The following is a 21019-nucleotide window of genomic DNA, read 5'->3' on the forward strand; positions in this document are numbered from 1 at the left end:
ACCTAGTTTGGGGCTGGGCTCGGTGTCTCACGCCTGTAATCCCAGCACTTTGGGAGGCTGAGGTGGGCGGATCACGAGGTCAGGAGATCCAGACCATCCTGGCTAACGTGGTGAAACCCTGTCTCTACTAAAAATACAAAAAATTAGCTGGACGTGGTGGTGGGAGCCTGTAATCCCAGCTACTTGGGAGGCTGAGGCAGAAGAATGGCCTGAATCCGGGAGTCGGAGCTCGCAGTGAGCCAAGATCGCACCACTGCACTCCAGCCTGGGCGACAGAGTGAGACTCCATCTCAAAAAAAAAAAAAAAAAAAAAAAATTTTGGGCCGGGCACAGTGGCTCACACCTGTAATCCCAGGACACTTTGGAAGGCCAACGTGGGTGGATTACTTCAGGCCAGGAGTTTGAGACTAGCCTGGCTAACACAGTGAAACGCTGTCTCTACTGGAAAAAAAAAAAAAAAAAAAGGCAGGTATGGTGGTGCACACGCCTGTATTCCCAGCTATTCGGGAGGCAGAGGCATGAGAATCATTTGAACCTGGGAAGCAGAGGTCGTAGTGAGTGATCACACCACTGCACTCCAGCCTGGGTGACAGAGTGAGACTCTGTCTCAAAAATATAAAATAAAATACCTAGTTTGACTTTTCTTTATTGACTGAACCCTAACTGATACAGGGAAGGCATTGTAAAACTGATATACCCACACGTTTCTGGTGTCAGCATACATTTGTGCAAAATCTTTCGGAAGGCAAATCAGCAATACCTATCAGGAGCCAACACAATGTTCAATAACTTTGGTTCACTAATCCTATATCTATCAATCAGCTGCAGTAACAAGCAAACCCCAAATCACAGTGACTTATAATATGACATTTCTTTCTCAACACACGTAATTGCTGTGTAGACTGCAGTTTTGTTTCCACCTGTAGAACTGCTCCACACGCATTCTTTTTTTTTTTTTTTTTTTTTTTTTGAGACGGAGTCTCGCTCTGTCGCCCAGGCTGGAGTGCAGTGGCCGGATCTCAGCACACTGCAAGCTCCGCCTCCCGGGTTTACGCCATTCTCCTGCCTCAGCTTCCCGAGTAGCTGGGACCACAGGCGCCCGCCACCTCGCCCGGCTAGTTTTTTGTATTTTTTAGTAGAGACGGGGTTTCACCGTGTTAGCCAGGATGGTCTCGATCTCCTGACCTCGTGATCCGCCCGTCTCGGCCTCCCAAAGTGCTGGGATTACAGGCTTGAGCCACCGCGCCCGGCCTCCACATGCATTCTTAGTCTAGGACATGAACTCAAAGAGGAGCATTGTTCTCATGACAGAAGTGCCAACCCAAAGCACATAATCTCTTTTAAAACTTCTGCTCAGACCTATCATACTGTTACTTCAGCTTGTGTTTTATTGCCCCAAGCAAGTCATATAAACAATTCTGACAGTGATGCAAAAACTTTTTATCCTACCTATTAGGAAGGTCTCTCAAGTCATGTGGAAAAGAGCACGGAGGTATAATCCTTCCACAAAGAAGGAGCAGATAGTTGGAGATAATAATTCATTCAACCACACTACTCCTGGTAATTTTTCTAGTTAAGTTCTAAATAATTCAAAAACCTAAAAAACTGTATTCACAAAAATGTTGAATGCAACATTAATTAATAAAATTTGTAAACATAATATGGTAAAGGCAACACAAATTTAGTTCAAAGCAAAATACATTAAAAAATTATTTAAAATGATAATGTAACTAGAAGTAAAATGATTAGAAAGTCACTGAAAAAATAAAAACATTTAAATATTAATGTAACTTAGAGCATATTTTATACATAGTGAATGACTAGACATAAACTAAAAATGAAAACAAAGAATTAACAAAGGATGTGTTGTTCAGAGTGGTTGTAGATTTTTTTAAATTTCCCTTATTATTGATAAAATTATGATTTTATAATAAATATAAGTAGAATAATAACTTTTATATTTTAAGAAACCAAATTCCTCCAAACATACTTTGGGTTGTTGGTTTATAGCATGCAATATTCATTAGAACAAGAAATAGGAAGTTTTTCTCCTTTATAAATAAATAAAAATAGATCTAATTAAATGCATGCAACTTTTCCAGTTGAAATCTCTAGATAAATCAAAATCTTTTTTCATATGGTTAGTGTGGTCAGATCTGTGCTAAGTGCAGGAAACAGGAAGACAGTTCCTGTCATTCAGATGATCAGCTAAAATTTATTTTGTTGTTGTTGTTGAATGAAATATCTCTATAACCATTGCTTTGATTCTTTGTAATTCAGATTTGATTAATACTATTAAAACAGAATATTATTATTTTATATTGTATTTAAGGAGATCTATTTATATCCTCCTTATTAAGGTGAAAGTAAGATAAAGTAATTAATGATGAAGTCCTAATGAAAAACAGAACACTTCTTTTTTACAAAGTACCAAATCTTTTAAATGAAAAGTATGATTATATTCCTCTGATGCAATGTATTTAGATTGTTTGTTGTATATAGTCAGAACTTACTGTAACAATGTATTTATTTTAACAAGGAAAATTAATAGTTATTTTATAATTCATTTATCATGGAGATATTTTTCAAAAGATAAAAATATTTCCATATATTGGAAATATACAAAAGCTACCAACAATTTGCCAATATATAACGAAAACAGGGGTAGTTAAGTTTTACAATTTAAGTCAATTATTTTTGATATTATAATGAATGCTTTTTGTCAGGATATTGGCAAGGTTAAATATTCCAAATATGATATCATGCATTTGTTCTCATCTTACCAATAAAATGAGATTATACATTGTTAATTTTATAAAGTCTTTTTATTCTCTCATATTGACAGAGGATCTGTTAGTAAATCACCTCATCCAGTATTCTAAGTAATCCATTGGTGGCCTGAGCTAATACAACTACAAATACAGATATTCCTTTTCCACCAAAAGGATCAAGTCTATAATTTGTTTGTTTTTTGTTTAATGAGCAGAAAACACTAATGTTATTCTTTCATTTTTGAAACTATTTACTGGCTATGTTTATCCATTAAAGTCATTGAATAAAATCTCTGTATGACATATCCTAAATTCCTTCCGATCCAGGTATTTTATTTCATTAGAGCCACAAAGTTTAACTCTCTGATTCATTAAGGTTTACCTAGAGTTGTCATAGGGAACGACACAGAGTGAATTTAATCCTCATTCAAATAGGAATATTCACCATGTCCAAAAAGAACTGATTACTATTGTTTGATTCAGTGAAAGAAATCTAAGTGTCTACTTCAATTGTGTACATAAAAATACAGGTATTATCAGAATTATGCTCACTTCTACCTGTCATGATATGAAAAGGAACTCGGAAATTCAGGGAGAGAACTTGAAATGGAATGAAAAGTTGCATAGATGATTATCCTTTTAATTTCATGTAGTCACATTTCTAAACAAGCTTACAAAATGATTTCTTCTATTTCTAAATAACACAAATAAATACACTCAATATTTTATTTCTTCAAAATATTTCATCAATTCACAAGTTGATTCAAATAGAAAGTCTACATCAAGATAACTATGTAAAAACTTACTATAAGAATCTAAATCTTAATGAAAATCTTCAGAACTGCAAAATCTAAATTATACAATGCTTATTTTTCAATTTCACCATTACTCTGAGAAAACACACGGGAAAAATCTAAATCTAAACAATTTCACTCATTTTCTTCCAAGCCATTATTTATATAAAAGTAGAAGTTTTTGCTAATACTCTTAAACAAAAATTTTCTTGGCTAAAATATTCTCATAATAGCTGAAATTAAGGACATAAAAACTAAATTTTCACAGGTCAGAATAAAAGTAAGTTTACTTTTTAATAAATACTTTAGTAAATGTCATTATTTTAAAATGTTATTCTATTAATTTTAAACATTATGAATATTTATTTTTATTTAATTTTCCTTGTTTATAATAGAATGCCTCATTAACAGCAGAATGTTGTACAGTGAAATAACTCAGAATTACTTTATAACTGACATATAATAGGTCTTTTTGACTTAATACCCAAGGATTCTCAAGGAAAAATAAGAATCTAATCTGAATTAGCCCTGAATAGACATTGGCAACTCTTAGCCTGTTGTAGGACAGTTTAGTAATAGGTTTAGCCAAAAGCAAATTCTTTACCTGATCCCACATTTAGAAAATACATTTTTATAGAAAACATTGGATCTTACAAATAGTAGTAAAAGACAAACAAAATGTGCGTGTTGACCAAGTTGTACCTATCACCACCTCGGGGGAGACAGAGTCCCACAGCACAGATGATAGCAAACAGCATAACAACACCTACCACCAGGAACAGTAGTCCCGACATGTCTACCCATTTCATGGTTTTCAGGTGTCAGGGCCACCAAGAAAGATGTGACTCACACAGATACTGGATGGAGCAACACTTTATTCACACAGAGAAGAAACAGAGCAAGATCAGCTTCAATACTGAACATTATCCTCCCACAGTCAACAGATCTTGCTCAGCAGCCACCACAAGATGGTTTGCACTGACTCCTCTTTTGCTACAAGCCAAGGACCGTTCCATCTCCACTGGAGGAGATATACCACATATAGCCATGGGGTTAGCCAGGTGCCATATGATACACACACTTAGGCAGAACAAAGAAGTAGACATCAAGTCTGGAACAGGAAAAAATATTCCAAAACAAAGAGTTATGTCCAGCACAAGCAGCCATCTTCATCTCTTTGTAAGGAAATATTCTAGGTCCACGTTAGGCCATTTGTGTGGCTATAAAGAAATGCCTAAGGCTAGGTAATTTTTAAATAAAGGAGTTTTAATTGGATGATGGTTTAGCAAGCTGTACCAGCATGGCTCCAGCACCATCTGCTCCTCCTAAGGGCCTCAGGAAGTGTACAATCATGGCAGAAGGCAAAGCAGGCGCAGGCATGTCACATGGCAAGGGCGAGAAGGGGGAGGCCCCAGACTCCTAAGCCACCAGATTCTTTTAAACAACCAGATATTTTCTTTTATTTTCTTATTTTATTTTATGTATTTATTTATTCATTTATTTTGAAAGGGAGTCTCGCTCTGTCTCCCAGACTGGAATGCAGTGGAGCAATCTTAGCTCATTGCAACCTTCCAGGTTCAAGTGATTCTCCTGCCTCAGCCTTCTGAGTAGCTGGGATTACAGGCACCTCCAACCATGCTGGGCTAATTTTTGTGTTTTTAGTAGAGATGGAATTTCACCATGTTGGCGAGAGTGATCTCAAACTCATGACTTCAGGTGATTCTACTGCCTCAGCCTCCTAAAGTGCTTGGAGAGCCACCGCCGGGCCCAGATATTTTAAACAACCAGATTTCACGTGAACTAACTTAAAGAGAACTCACTCATCACCAAGGGGATGGTGCCGAGCCATTCACGAGAGATCCACCCCATGATCCAATCACCTTCCACAAGGCCCCATCTCCAACACTGAGGATTACATTTCAACATGAGATTTGGAGAGGACAAATATCCAAACCATATCAAGGCCCAAGGCTCTTTCCTGTGCCACAGTGCAAAGGTTAAAAGACTACACACACATGACTTTCTTTCCCAACAGTAGATTTGACCAAACAGTAGAATAGGAATCAGCAAACTATTGCCTTCAGGCCCTGGCCCTTAGCCTGCTTTTGTAAATAAACTTTTATTGGAACACATTCATGCCCACTCCTTTCCATATTTTCTACGGATGCTTTCATGCTACTACGGTAGAGTAACGAAGTTACAACAGAGACCTCATGGCCAGCAGTACAACAGATACTGTCTGGCCCTTTACAGAAAATGTTTGATGACTCCTGGAGTAAAACATTACCAGCTACCACTAAGAATAGGATTTGTGCATATAATTTTGCTGGTTAGAGATCAAAGCAGTTGAATATATATTTGCCAACAAATATTCTTTTGGTGTAGTGTATCTCACAAGAAGGCAAACCAAAATAATGAGAAACAAAATTTAAATTATTGAATCCCCAAGAAATAATTAAAGTACTTGCAGAATGTATGTCATGGAGAACTTTAAAAACCCAGCAAAAAAAAAAAAAAAAAAAAAAATCTCTCTCTCTCTCTCTCTCTCTCTCTCTCTCTCTCTCTCTCTCTCGACTTTTATCTGAAGGCAGGAGATGAGGCTGGTTAGCCTCTTAAAAGTCCTTCTAGTCTTGAGTCTGTGATTCTCATCATGGAAGAGGAGTTTTGCTTTTAGTCCAGTCAAATATGTTTCTGTTAACCCCAGAAAATGCTTCTAAATGTAAAACGGCTGACATTCTTAAAAGTAAACATGGTGTCTTTTCTTCTGGAAGATGCTATTGTTCAAATAATGACACTTCCTCTGACATTGACAGTGGCGAGTGGAGTAGAATGTCAGACTAAGATAAGAGACTATGTTCTAGTGAAAAATTGGATCAAGATTCCCCTGACACCACATCAGCATTTAAGAGGCCAGACTTACCTGCCATTCCAGCGTGCACTTAAAGGACAGGTATAGAATCAATTAAACCATCACCAAACAGAATTCAAGTATTTTCTTCTTGTTTTTAATGCCAATAGTTAAAATTTTGGTTCTTATCTAATTGTGGTGAACAAACAAAAGGAAAAATAAAACATGCCACAGCCAAAGCAAAGGAAGCAATGTACTTAATATCATGAAACTAAAAAAATTTTCTTCCCCAATTGCTTTCAGAATTATTGTCTACCTTTTTTACCCTCATTTTTTATTCCTTTTGGTGACATTCAAGTCCTAGAAAATGTTTTTGAAAGCAATTATATTTCTAAAGCAAGTTTCCCAAACTCCCACAGCTTAACTTTTCGGCTTAAAATATCATGTTTTAAAAGGTGTTGGCATTCAGTTTTACCTAACAAATAGCTGGATCTTTAAAAAGAAAAAAATCTGACAGTTTAACAAGTAAAAAGTCTGTGTGTGTCTGTGTGTGTGTGTGTGTGTGCACACATGCAGATGCACGTCTGTGTATTGAGTGGGCTGATTATTTTGCTTTAAACCACTAACTTATTTAAACAAATTAAAATAAAAAAAGCCTTACATGAATTATAGACTGCTGCTTCTATTGAGGTTTTTACTGCAAATAATTAAAGAATGTCAGGTAAAATTTGTCCTTTTGAAACTATGGATTTGAAAGGGAAACCTAACACAGTTAAACCTAACACAATTAAATATACATTAGTGTTTGCTTTTCTAATTTTTAAATACAAACTTATTCTCACATTCATCACATTCATCTACTTGCCTAAATATAGATAAATGGCACATATAAGAAATTCTTCAAAACAAAATAAGAATATTGAAAATAAAACTGAAAATACCTTTCCCTTCTGGCCTTGATGGTATACACGGAATCAGGTTTTCTCCTGCTATAAATAACTAAAAAGTAGATATTAAAATAGCTATTATCAGGCAATAGGCTGTACAGCACTATTAATTATGAAAGAAATAACATAAACAAGGTGAACCTATGGATATTCTAACTTTTTGCCAGGAAGCATTTTGCAAAAAAGAATGTAGAGAAGGAAACCCCAGACAGAGCACAGTAATCTTGCCAAATTGAAGAAACAGATTTGAACTTGGAGAGTCTCGAGAGGTTAGAATTTGTGGAAGCTAGAATTTGTGGAGCAGAATTACCAGAGAAGATAAAACTATGTAGAAGAAAGATTCCAGAAATCTGTAGAGGAGTGTGTTTGAGTCTTCATCTGAATACAAAAATATTCATTATGACCAGAGAGTACACAAAGCTAGGCAAGGGCAAGTGAGTATAAGCCAAGCAATTTTCAGAACACACAGGACTGGCAACTATTCAAGTTCTGACCAGACAATGTGAAGATGTTTTGAACACTCATAGCATTTCTTAGAGTTGCCATAAAAGAATGGCTTAGTTGTAAATAAACCCTGAAGTAAATGTTACACCAGACTGATATTACAAAGCTTAAACACAGAAAGTGATTAAGCTGATCCACACCTAACTTAACTGCCTGGCAAAACAACATTTACCCTATTAAAGGAAGTCAACAAAATTCAGATACTCAATATGGCATTCATAATATTCAGCATCTAATGACAAACCAGTGATAAGAGTTTAAGGGTGAAAATACTTTCAGAAAGAGAAGGGGCAAAGTCAGTAGAAACAGACCTAGGAATGACAGATATAAGGGAATTAGCAAAAAGGGGTTTAAAACAACTACCATAAAATGTTCAAGAATTTAAAGGAAAATATGAACATATTAAGGAGAAGATGGTGAATATATTAGCGATGAAACTATAATACATGAAAGAAAAATCTCATTTATGTCCCTAATGTCTTTGACTGCATATTTCACACTGAGAAAAAAAAAGTATCAATCACATTGGAAACATAGCAGTGGAAACTATGTACACTGAAGCATATAGGGAGAAAAAAAGTGACAAAAACGAATATTCTGGAACCTAAATGTTAGTTTCTAAATAAGATTCTTTATTAAAAGAAACCAGTGTTCCCTGGAGAAATGGCTATTCCTAGGGATAGGGGAAGGAAAATACAAAATGAGCTTGGAGTATCCTGCCGTGCCAAAAATTAAAAGAATTCTCAAAATATAAAGGGATGGACATGTTAAAGGGACACAGGAAACAACCTGAAAGGATTCCTCATGGCTAAAATTGGAAGAATATTGGCAACAAAATAAATATTATTTTGTTCATAGCCAAAAATGTAAAAAATATGTACATGAGACCATATTAATATGAATAAATAGTAAATAGGGATAGAAGAAATACCTTTCTTATACAAAAATTCCAAATAATGTATGTAGAAGTCCTTCCCACCCTTATTAAATGAATTTGGTTTGGACTTAGACTCTAAAGAAACAAGGAAGGAAAGAAAATGACCATACTACCCAAAGGAACTTATAGATTCAACACTATTCACATCAAGCTACCAGTGATTTTCTTCACAGAATTAGAAAAAACTACTTTAAATTTCATATGGAAACAAAAAGAGCCTGTATAGCCGAGACAATCCTAAGCAAAGAGAACAAAGCTGGAGGCATCATGCCATCTCACTTCAAACTATACTTCAAGGCTACAGTAACCAAAACAGATACATAGACCAATGGAACAGAACAGAGGCATCAGAAATAACACCACACATGTACAACAATCTGATCTTTGACAAACCTGACAAAAACAAGCAATGGGGAAAGGATTCCCTATTTAATAAATGGTGTTGGGAAAACTGACTAGTCATATGCAGAAAACAAAAACTGATACCCTTGCTTACACCTTATGCAAAAATTAACTCAAGATGGATTAAAGACTTAAATATAAAACCTAAAACCATAAAAACCCTAGAAGAAAACCTAGACAATACCATTCAGGTATTCATCAGCTCATCATCACTGGTCATTAGAGAAATGCAAATCAAAACCACAATGGGATACCATCTCACACCTGTTAGAATGCCAATCATTAAAAACTCAGGAACCAACAGATGCTGGAGAGAATGTGGAGAAATAGATGGGAGTGTAAATTAGTTTAACCATTGTGGAAGACAGTGTGGTGATTCCTCAAGGATCTAGAACCAGAAATACCATTTGACCCAGCAATCGCATTGCTGTGTTTACACCCAAAGATTATAAATCATTCAACTATAAAGACACATGCACATGTATGTTTATTGCTGCACTATTTACAATAGCAAAGAGATGGAACCAACCCAAATGCCCATCAATGACAGACTGGATAAAGAAAATGTGGCACATGCACACCATGGAATGTTATGCAGCCATAAAAAAGAATGAGTTCATCTCCTTTGCAGGGACATGAATGAAGCTGAAAACCACCCTCCTCAGCAAAGTAACACAGGAACAAAACCAAACACTGTGTTCTCATACATAAGTGGCAGTTGAACAATGAGAACACATGGACAGGGAGAGGAAAATCACACACTGGGGCCTGTCAGGGGGTGGAGGGAAAGAAGAGGGAGAGCATTAGGACAAATGCCTAGTATGTATAGGACTTCAAACCTAGATGACGGGTTGACAGGTGCAGCAAACCATCATGGCACATGTATACCGATGTAACAAACGTGCACGTTTAACACATGAATCCCAGAACTTAAAGTAAAATAAATAAATTTTTGTAAAAAGACACCAATGCCCTTCATTGGGGGAAATGAAAGACTTTTAAATAAAATGTTCTTGAATGAAGAGAAGGAAGGAAGGAAGGAAGGAAGGAAGGAAGGAAGGAAGGAAGGAAGGAAGAAAGAAAGAAAGAAAGAAAGAAAGAAAGAAAGAAAGAAAGAAAGAAAGAAAGAGGAAAGAAAGAAAGAAGGAAGGGAAAGAGCAAAACTAATTTTTCAGTGGGGGAAACCCAGCAAACACTAATTAATACATCATCTAGAATGTCATGTGGATAGCACGTACACCTGATAGGATATGATGAGCAGGATATTCCACTTTTAAGGTTTTCTTTTCTCAAATTTATAACCCCAATATAATGAAAAGAGGAAATCAAATGAACAAAAATTGAGAGATATTATATAAAAACCTTACCTATACCCTTCAAAAATGTCAGTCATGAAATATTTAAAAGACTTGAGGAACTGTCACAGACCAGAGGAGGCTATAGAGAGAGGATAATAACAATCAAATGCAATACGATATCCTGGCGTTGTGGTTGGAATATGTCTCTCTATGTGATGAAACCGTAATTGCCATTGTAACAGTATTAAGAGGTGTGACCATTAAGAGGCAATGCCTACTTGAGCCATGGAAGCCTGGCCATGCCGAGACCCCAGAACTGTGGGGCCACCAGCATGCAATGCCAGTGTGGCAGAGCTGTTTTGGCTGAGCCCAGAAAAGTCATAGGAGCAGAGATGCCTGAGGTCATAGTGGCCCAACACTTATCCTAGTATATCTAGAAAGTGGGACAAAAGTGAAAGATTATTCTCCAGCTTTAAGACTTAATGTTGTTTTTCTTGGTCAGGTTTTGAACTTACTTGGGACTAATTACCCCTCTTTTCTTGCATATTTCTCCCTTCAGAAATGGGAATGACTATCTTTCACTTGTCCCATCACTGTGTTGTGAAATTAGGTAACTTGGTTTGATTTCACAAGCTCACAGATGGAGGAATTTATCTAATGGTGAACTGTGTTTTGAGTCATATTCTTATTTGATCTAAATCAGACTTTGGGCTTTTTAGTTGGTGTTGGAGTGAGTCAAGACTTTCGGGACTATTGGGGTGAAATAAAAGTATTTTACATGTGAGAAATATGTAAATGTGGGGGTCCAAAAGTAGAATGCTATGGTTTGAATGTGTCCCCAGAAAGTTTATACTTTGTAAATTTGACGGTCACTGTGGCAGTGTTAAGAGGTGGGTGCTTTGGGAAACAATGAGTCATGAGGTCTCTGCCCTCATGAATAGTTTAATACCACTATTGATGGAGTAGTTAGCTTTTGTGTTAATTCAGCCCATTTTTCTTCTGTCTTGTGTGCTTACTCTCACCTTTCATCCTGCCATGGCATGACTCTCACCAAACACTAGTGCCATGCTCTTAGACTACCCAGCCTCGAGAACTGTGAGCTAAATAAACTTGTTTTGTTTTTTATGTGTACATAAATTACCTAGTCTGTAACATTCTATTATAGCAACAGAAAAACAAATGAATACACCTGAATTGGATCATTGGAAAGAAAAAAAATACATTAATAGAAAAACCGATGAAATCAAAATAAGGTTTGGAGCTCCATTAATAGGGAAAAAACAGAACCTTAGTGATCTATGAGAGAATAGAAAACAATTCTTCACATAGCCTTAAACTGACACAGTTCTCTCCCCTTTGTTACTTGTAGTCCTCAGTAATACCTGTAGAATGTGCTGAGAATGCAACATCTTGAGTTAAGAAAGGAATGACTGAAACAGTCTGGGCTCTATTCCAGTTCCATACTTAGGTCCTTCAGCACTTTTTCCAGCAATTCACATTACATTGAAGTTTAAAACCCAAGGTAGGCTGCTTTCTGAAATTCCTGCAAGTGGATCACATGCAGTTGAGACTCCTTCACCTTGGGGAGCTATTCTGAGATGAGAGGGATTGGCTCACAATGAATCATAGGTTTTTGTTGTCCCTCGGTGCCTATCTGTAAGTAGTAAACCCATTTCAAGTAACTTGTTGCATGCATGAGTATTCTGTCTTACTACACTCAGACAAGTTGGCAACCAGTGCACAGTGAACCTGCTTCATAATAGTATTAAGTTTTTAAACATGTCTGTTGCCCCCAATAGGAGAGGAAAGAAATAAGGGAAAAAATATTTGCCCGAAGAAATAATGGCCAAACATTTTTCAAATTTGGTGAAACTAAAACCTAGAGATCCCAAAAGCCCACTTATTTTCAAGATGGAAAGACAAAAAGAAAACCATAAAAGTCACACCAAAACCAAATTGCTTCAAACTAATGACATAGATAAACAACTAGAGAAAAAAAAAAGACACATTACTTGCAGAATTTTAAAAAAGTAACAATTGAGAATGTAAGAAGCAATGCAAAACATAGCACAATGTAATGGCCCCCTTATAGCACTGAAGAAAAGGAAATATCCATCAAAAATTAAAGAAAAATAAAGATGCTTCACACAAACAAAATGAAGCAAATATAGCACCAGCAAAGCTGCGTTGCAAGACTTACTCAAAGGAAGTTCCTCAGGCTGAATGAAAATGCTACCCAAAAGGAAACTCAGATGTACATTATGGGAAGAGCACAGGGAAATTTAAACATGTGGTTAAATTTACAATATATTTCTTTTAAATATTTTATAACTTACAATTTCTAAAAAATAGTCAACAAAGTCTTTTAAAGTCATAAGATACATGTAGATTTTTAAAGTGTGATAACCAAAGCATAAGCAGCAGGAGTAGCGGAAATAGACATATACTTCGTTAAGATTCTTATATGACATATGACTCGGTATAACATCATTTGAAATCAGGTTATGATAACTGATATTCTAGAATAACCAGAACAATAAAAATAAAGGAGAAAAGCCTGTAAGCTATTTGATGAGATAGAATATTACAATATACTCAGGCCAGGCACAGTGGCTCACGCCTGTAATCACAGCACTTTGGGAGGACGAGGCAGTCAGATCATTTGAGTCAGGAGTTCGAGACCAGACTGGCCTACATGGAAAAACCCCGTCTCTACTAAAGCTACAAAAATTAGCTGGGCATGTTGGTAGGTGCCTGTAATCCCAGCTACTGGGGAGGCTGAGGCAGGAGAATCACCTGAACCCAGGAGGCTGAGGTTACAGTGAGCCAAGATCACACTATTGCACTCCAGCCTGAGCAACAAGACAAACCCCATCTCAAATAATATAATAATAAATAAAAATAAAATATACTCAACCCAAAAGAAAACAAAAAAGAAGAAAATGAAACAGAGAGGAGGTTGGGTGCTATGGCTCAGGCCAGTAATCCCAGCACTTTGGGAGGCCAAGGCAGACAGATCACTTGAGGTCAGGAGTTTGAGACCAGTCTGGCCAACATGGTGAAAGCCCGTCTCTGCTAAAAATCCAAACAAATTAGCTGGGTGTGGTGGTGATGCCTGTAGTTCCAGCTACATGGGAGGCTGCGGCAAAAGAATCACCTGAACTCGGGAGGCGGAGGTTGCAGTGAGCTGAGATCATGTCACTGCATTCCAGCCTGAGTGACAGTGCAAGACTCCATCGGAAGGAAGGAAGGAAGGAAGGAAGGAAGGAAGGAAGGAAGGAAGAAAGGGGAGAAGGGGAGAAGGGGAGAAGGGGAGAAGGGGAGAAGGGGAGAAGGGGAGAAGGAGAGAAGGAGGGAAGGAGGGAAGGAGGGAAGGAGGGAAGGAGGGAGGGAGGGAGGAGGGAGGGAGGGAGGGAGGGAGGGAAGGAAGGAAGGAAGGAAGGAAGGAAGGAAGGAAGGAAGGAGAAAATATAAAACTAACACCATGAAGGGAGAATTAAATACCACCAAAAAGAAAACTAGATTAAATGTACACATATGCTCTATATATTTCCATCAAAGCACAGAAGTTGCTACACCAGATAAAGATTTAACAACATGTTGTCTGCAAAATGTCCTTAATTATATAGACACATGTAAGTCAAAAATAAAAGGTTGAAGAAAGATACACCATGCAAATACTGTATAAGAATGCTAGAGTAGCTTTTTTAATATTAGCAATATAGACTTCAGGGGCAAGGAATATTATCAAAGATAATAAGTAATCTTACAGATGATTAAAGTGTCAATTCATCAAAGGGACATAGTAATGAAAATAAGCATGCACCTAATAACCAAGGTTCAAAATCCACAAGGCAAAAAACTGATAGAACTTAAAGAGATGTGAACAAATCCATCAATAGGTTGAAAGCCTCAACACTACTTGCCCATTAAACAGTAGGGCAAATATAAATAAAATAAGTAAAAATATAAAAAATTTGAACAACATTATGAAACAAATTTAGTTAATTGACATATATAGAAAATTTCAGTGAACAATGGCACAGGCACATTATTTTAAAGTGCATATGGATTGTTCACCAAGAGAAATCAAATGTTTGGTCATTTGATAAGATACCTGAATTGTATAGAGGTTATTACCTGATCAGAGTTGAACTAAATCAGAAATAAATAACAAAATAAAATATCTAGAAAATTATTAACACCTTTGAAATACAAACAATGTGCCCATGGACTAAAGGAGAAATGACAAAGAAAATTATAAATTATTTATAATTAAATGAAAACAAAACACACCACAAATGAATATTTGTGGGATTCAGAGAAGGCTGAATAGAGCAGAACTTATAGCTTTAAATGCTTATATTAAAAATGAAGAGAGATTTCAACATAAACTTTATGTTTCCACTGTAAAAAGACTAAGTAAAAAAGCAAATTAAAACAAAATCGAAGAAACAAAAGAATTTTTGAGATCAATGAATAAAATAAATTTTAAAAACCAGAAAAATGTAATAAAATTCAAAGCTTGTTCCTTAAAAAATTTAATAAAATTGATAAACATCTAGCTATACTAATTAGTATAAAAATCACAAATTACTAATATCAAGAATAGAGGGTCTTCAAACCTTTACTGGACATGAAGGAAATATTTTTAATCATTTATAAGAAATGAATAAATGTCTTAAAACATACAAATTACAAATATTGAAAGAAAAATATATTGCTTCAGAAAATGTGAATTCCTTTATCTCTCTTAAAAAAGTTAAACTTATTTTTAAAAGCCTTCAAAACTGTAAGTTCTAGATGTATATGTAGTCACTGATGAATTTTACAAAATATTTAAGGGATAATTAATACCAATCTTACATAACATCTTTCAGAAAATAGAGACAGAGGAAATACTTCCCAATTTACTTTTGAGGCAATTAATATTATAATATCAAATTGATACAAAGAAATTACAGGAAAAGACAATTACAAAGCAATAACAATTTTGAATGAAATCATGTAAGTACTACAACTAATGTTTAAAAATTAAATCTGTAATATATAAAAATGGTAATGCATGTTGACTAAATGAGATACCAGGAATTCAAGATAGGCTTAGCCTTTGAAAGTCAATTAATATTATTCTCCATACTGAAAAACTAAGGGAATGTATATAATCATCTCATAAGATTCAAGAAAAAAATGACAAACATGCAAAACCTATTTGTGATAAAAAACTTTCAGCAAACTAGGAAGAAAATAAAAATTCACAAATTTTGAAGAGCAGCTATAGAAACTGTAGCTGACATCCAGATTAATTGTGATAAACCAAACACTTTTTCTCTAAGTCTTTGAACAAGGTAAGGACGTCTACTCTCACCACTTCTGTTCAAAGAGATATGCAGAACCTAGCCATTGAAATGAGGAAGGAAAATTAATCAAAGAAATATACATTGGAAAGAACAAATTAAACATTCTTTATTCAGAAAAACATGATTGTATATGTAAAAATTTACAGAAAAGCTACTGAAACGAATCAGGGAGTTTCATAGGTCACATGATACAGACCAATTTGCATAAATCAATTGCATTTCTACATACTAGCCATGAAACATTAGAAAGAAAAATTAAAACAAAAGCTGGCCAATCTGAAAAGGCTACATACTACATATGATTCCAATTGTAAGACATTGTGGGAAAAGACAAAACTATGGAGACAGTGAAAAGATCAGTGGTTGCCAGGGATTAAGAGGAAGGCAGGAATGAAGAGGGGGAGTAAAGAGGATTTTTACAACAATGAAACTACTCTGTGTAATAAAATGATGAAGGATATATGTCATTATACATTCATCCAAACCCACAGAACGTACAACACTAAGAGTGAACCCTGATGTCAAGTATAGACTTTGGGTGATAATGATGTGTCAATGTAGGTTCACCAGTTGCAACAGGTGTACCATACTGGTGGGAGATGTTGATAATGGAGGAGACCATGCATGTGTGGGGGTAAGGGAAATATGAGAAATCTCTGTACCTTCTGTTCCTTTTTGCTGTGAACTAGTCTAAAAAATAAAGACCTGTTTAAAAGATAAGATTTTAAAAAATAAAAAATAAAATTTGTTCTTAGAAATAAATTGTTTTAAATATATGCAAGTGTATTTTCTCTAAAACTGTCTATAGATTCCATGCAATCTCACTAAAAATGCCAGGATGCTTTTTTGTGGACATCGACAATCCAATTCTGAAGTTCATATGGAAATGCAAACTATTTAGAAAATGAAAAACAATTTTGAAAGGATAAAAAAATCCACACCCACTAGAATAATGAAAATTGAAATATGTAGCAATTTTAATTAATTAAAGGATATTAATTAATTAATGAATATGAAGCAGTGGAAACTCTCCTGTATCACTAGTGAAAATATGAAATGCTATTTTAGAGTGCTGTTTAGCATTTTCTTACAAACATAAATTCATCATATGACTCAGTAATTCCACTCCAATTTATTTACACCAAAGAAGTGAAACCATATTTCTACATTTGTAAATTCATGTTTATAGAACAATATTTAGTTGTAATAGCCAAAAAAAAGAAGACCTCAAGTTCCAAGAAGTGAATAGACATACGATAGACAAAGCATGAATGAATCTAGAAAATATTATGCTGAACTAATGAATTCAGACACAAAGGATACATACTACATAAACTAATTTATGTGAAATTCTATAACATCAAATCTAATCTATAGTGACAAATAAAATTATCAGCAGTTGCCTGCACTCAGAAATAAGGAATGAGAATTGACTTCAAAGGGGCACAGAGAAATTTTTTTAGAGCTGGAACTGCTCCAAATGTAAGGATATAGATATATCAAAACATTGATTGTCCAATTCATTGTGAATAAATTTTACCTGAAAAAATTAATTGAAAAAGATTTTTTAAAAAGAGAGAGAATGAGTGATTTCAGATTGGAGATGTTCTTTAACATTGTCCCTCATTCACCCCAACCCTGGATTTTACTGACTCATGCCCAGAGGATCTATGTTTTAATCTAGATTCCACAATTAATTAGCTCTGTGACCTCAGATAACTCACTCACTTCTCTTAGCTTTCTCCTTATCAAATGAGAGAACTAGACTAAACAATCCCAAAGGTCCATCCACCACTGAAAAATCTAGAGTGAAAGAACATACAGTTGAAACAGTAATAGGGTCATTAAAATGCTCTCTTTAGTTTATTTCATATTTGCTTTAATAAATAAATAACATAATTCTTAAAATGCATTTATGTGACTGAGAATTCAGTGCTGGAAGATTTTTTCCAACACTGAATAATGTTACCTGAAAGGACGGGGGAAACCTCAAAAAAAAAAAAAAAAAAAGAGAAAAAAGGAAAGCAAACATGACTTAGGGTTCCAGTGCCTTAAGCGAGGAAGGCAGATACTGCATTCTCTCCTTTGGGTTATTCACCATGGATCTTAAAGATGAATAAAAAGCTTACTTTTTCTTTCTGATTTTTAGTCACCAAAACTAATCATTACCAGATTTTAAAATGTGATAATTACATTATTCAGTTCTTCTAAGGACACAGAAACTTCTATTGAAAAGCAAAATAGAGTCCCTGGCCTGATTATTGTGTTTGAAATGTAATCTATAATGTGATTGTGTAATCAATTCATCCCTGACTTCCCAACAACCACAATAAAAGCTACTCAAACTGTGCAGTGCACTCTCTATATGGTTCTCTTTTCTATTGTATATCACTAGGACCTGGATTAACTCCAGGTACTGCTCCACCTTTTTTTTTTTTTTTTTTTTTCCCGGTTTAAGAAGTTACATGATTCCAGTATGTATTTTAAGGAATTGAAACACTTCCAATTAAAATACACTTCAGATGCACCCAAATACCAAATAGTTTTAAACATTTCCCTCTCTTTGTTATACAACTTTATAGTACAGGGCAGTTTTAATCTGTAAAGAGCCTAACCCACTATCTGATGGAGTCTGTGTTCAAGAATTGCTTGAATTAGGACTGGGCCCAAGGGAAGGCAAGTGTGGCACTTGCCTTAGGTGCCTTATTACATGAGGTGCCAAATCTCATAATCAAGATAAATAATATTTTATACAATACTCTCTGTATCTGCAGGTTCTGCATCTGTGTACTCAATCATAATACAAATTTTAAAAATATGTACCACAACTGTTTACATAGCATTTACATTGTAATAGGAATTATAAGTACTCTAGAGATAATTAAAAGTACAAGGGAAGATGTGCTTAGGTTATGTGCAAATAAAATACTTTGCACATTTTATATAAGGGACTTGAACATCCACGGGTTTTGGCATCACAGGGTTCCTGGAATCTATCCCCCATGGACACTGAGGGATGACTGTATTCTAAACATCAAATTTAATGGAAAAATATCTGAGGTAAATAAGATACCAAAATGTACTCATTCCCACTGAACAAAACTCTATGGTGAATGAGCTGCTTTATATTACCTTATTCTTACAAGTATATTTCAGATAGATCTTTTAGAAACTGGACTAGAAATAAGAAATTAATTCTATTTCATCTCCACTGAGAAGAAACAAAGTTTGAATTCCAAACTCAGAAAAACAGATTCCTATCTTTTTTTGTTAGTGTCATATTAAATCATTTGGGGGCAGTTCTTACCTGTTGATACGTATGGTATTTGTGAAACATGAATAAATCTTCTAGAATTGTTTATTTCAAAAGATATTTGAATTGCATTGGCATTTATTTACTGATGGTGTTAAAAATGACATAATCATCCTTTTATTTTTTAGTAATATGCAATCTAATCAGTCCAGACAGACCTCTAATAATGCTTTAGTCCCACTCTTGAGTCTCATTAAGGAAGAAAAAACTGTCAGGGAACTTGTGCATGTGCAAAAACTGTGAGTAAAGTAAAGGGAGGGAAAATATTACAACACATTCTACCTTCTGAAACCTACAACTACATTTCTTGTATTCTAAATTAACTAAAACTTGGAAGTTTAAATGGTGCCCATTACAATCATATTTCTTCTATATTTCAACATAGTTGCTTTCATTATGCACATTACCAGGGAAATATAATACAGTATAAGAAGCTTCTTTAAATTCCAATTAGATAAGAACTCAGGAACAATTAATGTTATTTTACCCCAGTAACCAAAGTAAATCAGCCAATGATAATAAATTCGGATATTTCAACTCTTGATCATTAACAATCTCAATTTGCATCTGCCTCTGTTTTAAAAATAATTAATATATATGATGCACTCAGGATATTTTAAATAGTACATTGGTTCTGAGGCCAATAATTATAAAATAATGCCTAAGGCATAAAGTTACTGAGATACTGACATTGTGTCTAAGGCTGAGGGCATAATATCAAAATAGAGGTAACTTATATGAGTAATATTGTTTTTATATTTTGTTTGACAATTTTATTTTTATGTGCAAGCCTGGTAATATTTTAATGTGAGCTTTAAATTGAATGTATGCTCTTTATTTTTTAAATTGAATGTATCATCTTTATTTTTTATATTACAGCCATATACACAAAGTGACCTGCTGCTAACACAATATGTTTTATGTATGTAACCACCAATAAGCAGTAAAAGTACTATTTCAGTAAATATACATTCAGAAGCACATACATAGGTGGAGAGTTTATTCACACAATATCACTACATAGTTATTGAATCTACCCACAGCTATATTCTATCTGGATAAAGATACATTTTAAAAAAATAATGAGAATAACTGGTGCAGCTTTATAAATTGTAGGCTTTTAATAGCCTAGGGGTAAAATTTTCCTGTTAGGGAGGTTAGTTGGTGAATTTTCCATTTGTCTATAGACACTTGTGTGTAAGCATAATAGTGGATATCAGTTCAAAATCACCCCTGTCTCGTAGGCATAGATGGACACAGAGGAGGTAAGAGTGAGAGAAAATATCTATATCTGCCCAGCCCAAAACTCGATAAGGCCAGGTAACTGCTTGGCCTTGTCTCACGTTATTTCATGATTATTCCTCCTACAAAAAAGAAAGAAAAAGAAAAATGGTGAGTAGTACCAGGCTTTCTCCACTATAACTGTCACTGGAATCTGTTTTATCTATATTGTATTTGATGTCTTCTCTCTAGGTTTTAATACATTCTTACGGGTAAAACTCCCAAAATCTGGGAGATGTTTTTCTTGAACATTATCTCCTTTACCCTGAGAATAATTTTTGGACTATACTGTCATATATAACCAAGAGGTAAAGGATTATTAAACTTCTCTGAAACTTGTATAATTTCATATTGTATAATTTGACAGTGATTTGAAGTTCAAATTTCTGAAGAAAGCAGCAGAGAGTTTACATCATAAGGTGGAACCATGTCAGCTCCATAAGAGCTATGGCTGACACCAATGCTTCATAAATGTCACCCCTCCAAGATTAGCAGAGACTCACTAAAATAGGCCTCCTTCCTGCGCTTAACAATAAATTTATACCTTTTTAAATTACCTCAAGA

This window comes from Trachypithecus francoisi, unplaced genomic scaffold, assembly GCF_009764315.1.
Source record: "Trachypithecus francoisi isolate TF-2019V2 unplaced genomic scaffold, Tfra_2.0 Lachesis_group4, whole genome shotgun sequence".
Lineage (NCBI taxonomy): Eukaryota > Metazoa > Chordata > Mammalia > Primates > Cercopithecidae > Trachypithecus > Trachypithecus francoisi.